This window comes from Varroa jacobsoni, unplaced genomic scaffold (assembly GCF_002532875.2).
Source record: "Varroa jacobsoni isolate VJ856 unplaced genomic scaffold, vjacob_1.0 scaffold_485, whole genome shotgun sequence".
Taxonomy (NCBI): Eukaryota; Metazoa; Arthropoda; class Arachnida; order Mesostigmata; family Varroidae; genus Varroa; species Varroa jacobsoni.
The window spans coordinates 300066-306178 of NW_019213387.1; positions in this window are offsets into that span (position 1 = coordinate 300066).

A 6113-nucleotide genomic window follows, 5' to 3' on the forward strand; every position below is an offset into this window, starting at 1 on the left:
CCGCTAGTCATGGCGGTGTTGGTATTGATCCTGCTACTGCTGCTATTGGCCATGGAAAAAGTAATGTCATGCACTCACTGATGTTACTTGCGCAGCTGGCTAGTTGGCTTTCCGATCGGCAGTGGACTGCGCTGCGTAGGCTGCTTTGGCAACGGAAGCCGTAATGGTAAACATGGCCACTGAATCTACAGAGTTGGTTGTGATCGTGGCAGTGGTGGCCGTAGTGTGTTCCTGCCACCTGCGGTGCAGCAGAGTTCCCGGTAGAGAGGAAAAAGCAGTTACAGATTGCTGTCGTGGTTTGCTAGAGAAGAAAAACAGCGATTACGGCAACTGGAAAGGCCAGAAAAGCCGTGGCTTCCCGTCTTAGTAAGTGAACGAACGGCAAGATTCACTCCTTACTACGCCCTTTCGGATGTGACGACGCACCTGAGTTGGTTTTCTGATAGAGGCGTAGCCGGGACTGCAGCGAATTAGGACTACATAGAAAGAAGGAGCAGCCATTCAGCAGTCTGCCAAGAAGCGGTGGGCCAAAGTGGAAAAGCGTTCGACAGAGTTGTTAGGCCACATTGGCTCTTACTGCTATACTGGCGAACGATGCTGATGCTCGTGGCTATAGGAGACTATATGGATGTCGATGTGTCTAATAATCACTGCCTAGAAAACAACCGTTACCCTTCGCTACCAGAGATAAGCATTATTGTTGCGTGACAAACCGCCGTAACAAGAGGAGGAGAAGGGGCAGAAGAAAACGAAAAAAATAGGTTGGTTTGCAGGCATTAAAAAATCGCTGCTGAAGAGTAAGTTGGCTCCATGTCATTGCCTTCTGACAGTAAACAAAAAACCGAGACAGAGTCGAAGTAGCTACAAAGAAACAGAGCGCTACAGAACAGGAGACCCTAATGGTCATGGAATAAGCATGTTGATGATACAAGCAACGCATCCCTACTTTGTGTAGGTATCCCATAGGAACTAGAATTGTAGATAGGCAACGTGTAACTTGTGAGTTAGACAGCGTGTTCGCCCCGGCCTGTTTTTAGACTGCCACCGAAACTCAGCACTAATTCAGGAGTTAAATCTCCCGTTTTACTTGAAAAGTCATTTGGCGCATTTACGCAAATAGTTCTTTTGATAGTCCTAGTTAAAAATTCCTTCGTTCTCCTTTGTCCCTATACCTGGCACATTTTAGAATACTGAACACAAATCAAGATCCTTTCAATGTCTTCGTGGCACACACGCCGCACGACACCACGCTTCGTAGCAATGACCAAGTTGAATTTTAAAGATAACAAGATTATACACGAAACGCATAGCTTACAATAGAAGTCATTTCTTTCGGTTTGATGTGGTCAGCTGTCTGCAGTAACAGTTACATTTAAAAGAACTACGGTTGGGGCCATAAGCAGAAAAATCTATTCGGCTCTTTCTACGAATAACATCATCTTCTATTTTCAGCTTATCACCATATTCTATCGTATAAGATAGTTTACCATTGTATGTCGATGCTAAATACGTGTTTTACCTATTGAACTCTGTGTTCCTCTAACTTTGCTGTTACTTCCAGGCATTGTTATCGTAGAGTTGTTGTTACCACCTCAAAACTCATCGTCTCATCTTTAGTTAGCAATCTTAGCAACTATAAAGTCGGTTCATTATATTTAAAGACATACTTTTTCCCGCACACTAGGATCTTACAGTTTCATCTTTTCAACATTGATTTTTTCCACTTCGTATTGTACATGTGTCCGTGTGGAGATATGCATACTCCCTAATCACGTCGACAGATCCCCTAAATACGTGAATAGAAAAATACAATGAAGCCCGCTAGCACATAAGACAACGAGGGTGTCATCTGCCTTTACTAGTGGCGGCCTTCAGGGGATGGGAAAGGGTTTTTCTCCCCGCATAGTCCGTTTCTGTGCGAAGATCTGGTTGTGGGATAGTTGAGTGGAATACGCAGATACACTAGAACGGCTCGATGAGCGCGCCCTAATACTAGGGAACGGAAATGAAGCTGTCACACGGAACAGTTGCAGAGAGAAGGCGAGAAACATTCATACGCACGAATCGCTAAGCATAGCCCCTCTGCTGTCAGCTTCGAACAGCTGTAGTGCACTGTACAATTCTTGTGTGCTCTCCTCGAATCGTGTAAAACGCACGACGACCGCATGAACAGCGACGTGTACCGTAAAATAGCACGGGTGAATAGGGAAAACGGGGGAGGCTGAAACGAAAACGCCTGCGCCCATAGTATATGTTTATAACACATTGCACGCGAACGAGTGTGAAAAAGAATATGAACATCGCATAATTACGACTGTTACAGCGGCTACCGTTGGCGCAGTTGCGATTACTGCCATAGTAACACGGCATTATTAGGAGATGCACTGAAAACAGGAAAAGTTTTGTTGGCTGTGTTGAAGGAAGATTTGGTCTGTGGGCCGGGTTGAGTTGGCAATCCCTAAGACAAAAAACGGCAGAAACGAAGTCGCCGTGAAATTGTGCCGTAGTCATCTCTCATCTCCGTCCTCCTTAACCCAACCCATCATAAATATAATACACAACGAAAGCGCTTCATGTACATGGCAGATAACGACAGCCGGGGATATGATCATTACGAAGAAAAAAACAGGGAGCCGGAAGCCGTTCACATGGTGCAGACGCGAAATCCAAATATCGTGTGCGCAAAGTAGTCGGAGACGAATCAGGAAAATGAGCGTAGAACAAAATTAGAAAAAAAAAAAACTAAATAGAAAGATGACGACAGTGGGAACTAAGGTAAAGAGTTAGGTAAAAAAAACAAGCAAGGCCCAGGGATAAGTCGCAAGCAAAAAACCTCGAAAAACCGGAGAAAAGTAGATGCCGACTCATCTTATAGTCGACGCACTGCGGTTTCCGGTGTTACAGATAATATAAAGGAACGGGTAAAAGGCTAGCTATGAGTGATAAGGGAAGGCGATTGTGTTGAGGTTACCTTGTAATGCGTAGATTGTCATCACACACGCGACAGCCATTTACCTCATCCTCACCCCTGCGATGTGATAATCATGGACCAACCTACGAAACAAAATCAGTAGCAAATGCTTTAAAGATGGGACGCTTTTCTTCTCTTCTTATGTTATTGCCATTATACGAACGCGGCTAGCGAGCATACTGAAAGTGAACGTGACAAGGTCAAGCTATTAAACCCAGATTATGTGGGTTGTCAAATCGTGGTTACTACCCGATAAGACAACCCGAACGCCTAGCTTATGAGCCACCCGGAAACACAACAGGAGGAAACTAAACTGAAACTATCGTTATTATTTAGACTCAGGTGCGTCATTACATGACTCAAGTAGCTTCACGTAATACGATTTTAATAGTACGCTGAATAGTACATCTAACCCACAGGTCTGCTTGCAAGATGGGCCTTTACGAGACATCCTGCACGTGGTCATGCATGCGTCGGTCGTTTCATGAATTCCCTAAATCGCTGAAGAAAAGAAGGCAAGCCATAAACGAATAAAGTTGGAACTAAAACTATCCAGTTCCTATTCATATGACGTGCTACGTCCTAAGAAACTTGCGTCCCACTTTTCTATAGGGAGCTCTATAACTATTGCAAGAACGCAATGGCAATTTATACAACCACCTTAATTTAGGAAAACTGGCTGTACAAAAATAACAACAATTTCCAGACTAGCCCCGTATACTTTTGTGGGTCCTTTGGCCGCATTTATCTTACTACTAGCTTTATATTGCATATCTGCATCGGAAGCACGCTTCAGCTGTGAGAATGGGCATCCAGAAACCCGAGAGAGGATGCTTAATGGGAAGTCTTCAGTCCTGACATAGCTTTGGAACGGAACATAGAGTACTTAAATAACGATAACCCGATCAACTGGAGCTCTACACGTTCGTCTATGAACAGTTAATTAAAGGGCTGAATTCAGAGCTTACGAAGCCTTATATTACTATTATGGGGCTAATAGTATAGTTATTGATTATTATGATATGCTATCGGAACTATTATTTGTCTTACATTCTTACATCACGGTGTGCCTTTTCACTCCAAAGAAACGATAATTCACAGTGGATTAAATCTAACAACAAACCCTGAAAGATCAATTGACGACTGTCTGAAACATTATGTCACGTGAGCCTCAGCAGGGTAGTAACAGCTACCTTTTAAATCAAACTCTAGCATTTTGCACTTAAACCATAAAACAAGGGATCGAGTCAGCCTTAAACGTCTAATAGGTACTATATTATCACGCTACAGGACACAAAATTCGTAGTTATTAGACGGTGCGAATACAATTGATTATGCACGACTGCCGCACCTACACGGAAATAAATTGTGGTTGATAATTGACATGGATATATATGTGAGCAGTCGAGAAAGAGGTCGCAGTAAGAATAGAATGTTTATTTGACGTATCATAAATACGTATAACGTTTTTTTTTTTTGCTATGAGATGATATAGTATTTCTGTAGACGACAAGTATGTTTGAGTGAACCTAAACAAGTATAGAAGTGTCTCGGGAAAATGGTGAGATACAAGCAAGCCAAAGTCGAAGCCTGCGGTCATTAAGAACCGCAGGCGCTTTCATGCAGGGAGGAATCCCAGAAAGGCTGATCGATCGAGCTAGCTCGGGCGTTTGCTTGCCCTCAGGAGCAGCCGCCTGACCAGAATGAAGCGAGGGGAACGAGCAGAGTAATAAGCCTCGTTGTGGTGCATCTTTTTAGCGACCCCACCCTTCGTTGGGCTCCCAAAAAGGCTTAAGGGAAGAAGCACGAAGAGGTGGTTTTGACCAGGACAGGGGGAGATAGATTCGGGATGTTGGCCTGCCCAACGATGTCCGGGCGTGGAAAGATGCCAAGCCACAAAGTGCTTGCAGGGCTCAGGACTCAGGACCAGACTCAGCAAGCTTCTGCCTCTTAGGAAGACTATAACCAAGAAATCGAGGAAGCAGGCTAAGAAAACCGGAGTGAGAAAGAATGGGGTAAACGAAATCACGGCTGCCCAAAGTAGCACGGGGGCATTACGGTGGGGAAACAGAATTGTGTATGGGTTGGGATGGGAAGCGTACTGACGACGGTAAGCATGTTTGGGGCTGATGCGAGAAAAGGCTAAAGATGGGAGGTATGAGAAGTGCCCAAACACCACGAAAAGGGAAAATGAATGAGACAGAACGGCTTGAGTGACCCGACGATGCTAGAAAGGGGCGTGTATGTATGTGCGAAAGCATCAATAGGGCATACGAGCTGCAGGGGAGAAAAAAATCTGGGGCAGGGGGCAGCTTGTATGCTAATATCGTATTTAGCAGATCGGCAGAACGAGTAGAATGAGCAGCCAGGACGAGCCAGTCAGCCAGCTAGACAGCCTGCCTCATTGGAACGCCTCGCTCATGCCAAACGCTTTAGCCATTCACTTGTGCGCTAGCGCTAGCTTACTCAACCATCCGAACGCGGTCGGTCGGTCGCTCGCAATCCCAAAAAGGCGTCGTCGTCATCCTCATGGTGGCTTGTCGCCGGCCAGACCCCGTCGCGATCGCCGCCTCATCTCTGGGTAATTTGGCACCCCTCGGCTGCCGACTGACGCTCTCCTTGCCTCTTGCTCTCACTTTCGTTTCGCAGTTGACGAGTCGGCCGTGCCCAAGTCCATTCTCCATAGAAACGGCAGCAACCGAAATAGAAGCGGCGCATGTGCTCGCCTGAACGGTATAGCGACCTAGTCTCTTCGTGCTATTTACTGTCTGCATGCCCTACAGTTGTGCCTGACGATCAAGCTACAGAGCTGTAATGCTGGTCATGATAGAAAACGTCGTAGTAGTTGTAGTAGCCACAATAGCGCAACCGAGCGACCGATAGCCGAGCCAGAGAACAACGGCTCGATAATCCAATACTGCAGCGCGCGTACCCTTCAACATTCTGATGCCACTGGTGCCGTTGTTGTCGTCGTCATCGACACGAGGTTCTACCAGGTGATGATATCCACACTGGCCTGCGTTCCCTCTTTACCGCGCGTCCTTTCTCGTCAAGCACTGGCTCCGCCTACAAAAGCCGTACGTGGCTCTTTCCCAACAACTTCATTCACCGAGTCGTGGGCATTGACCGAGCTTAATGCGGA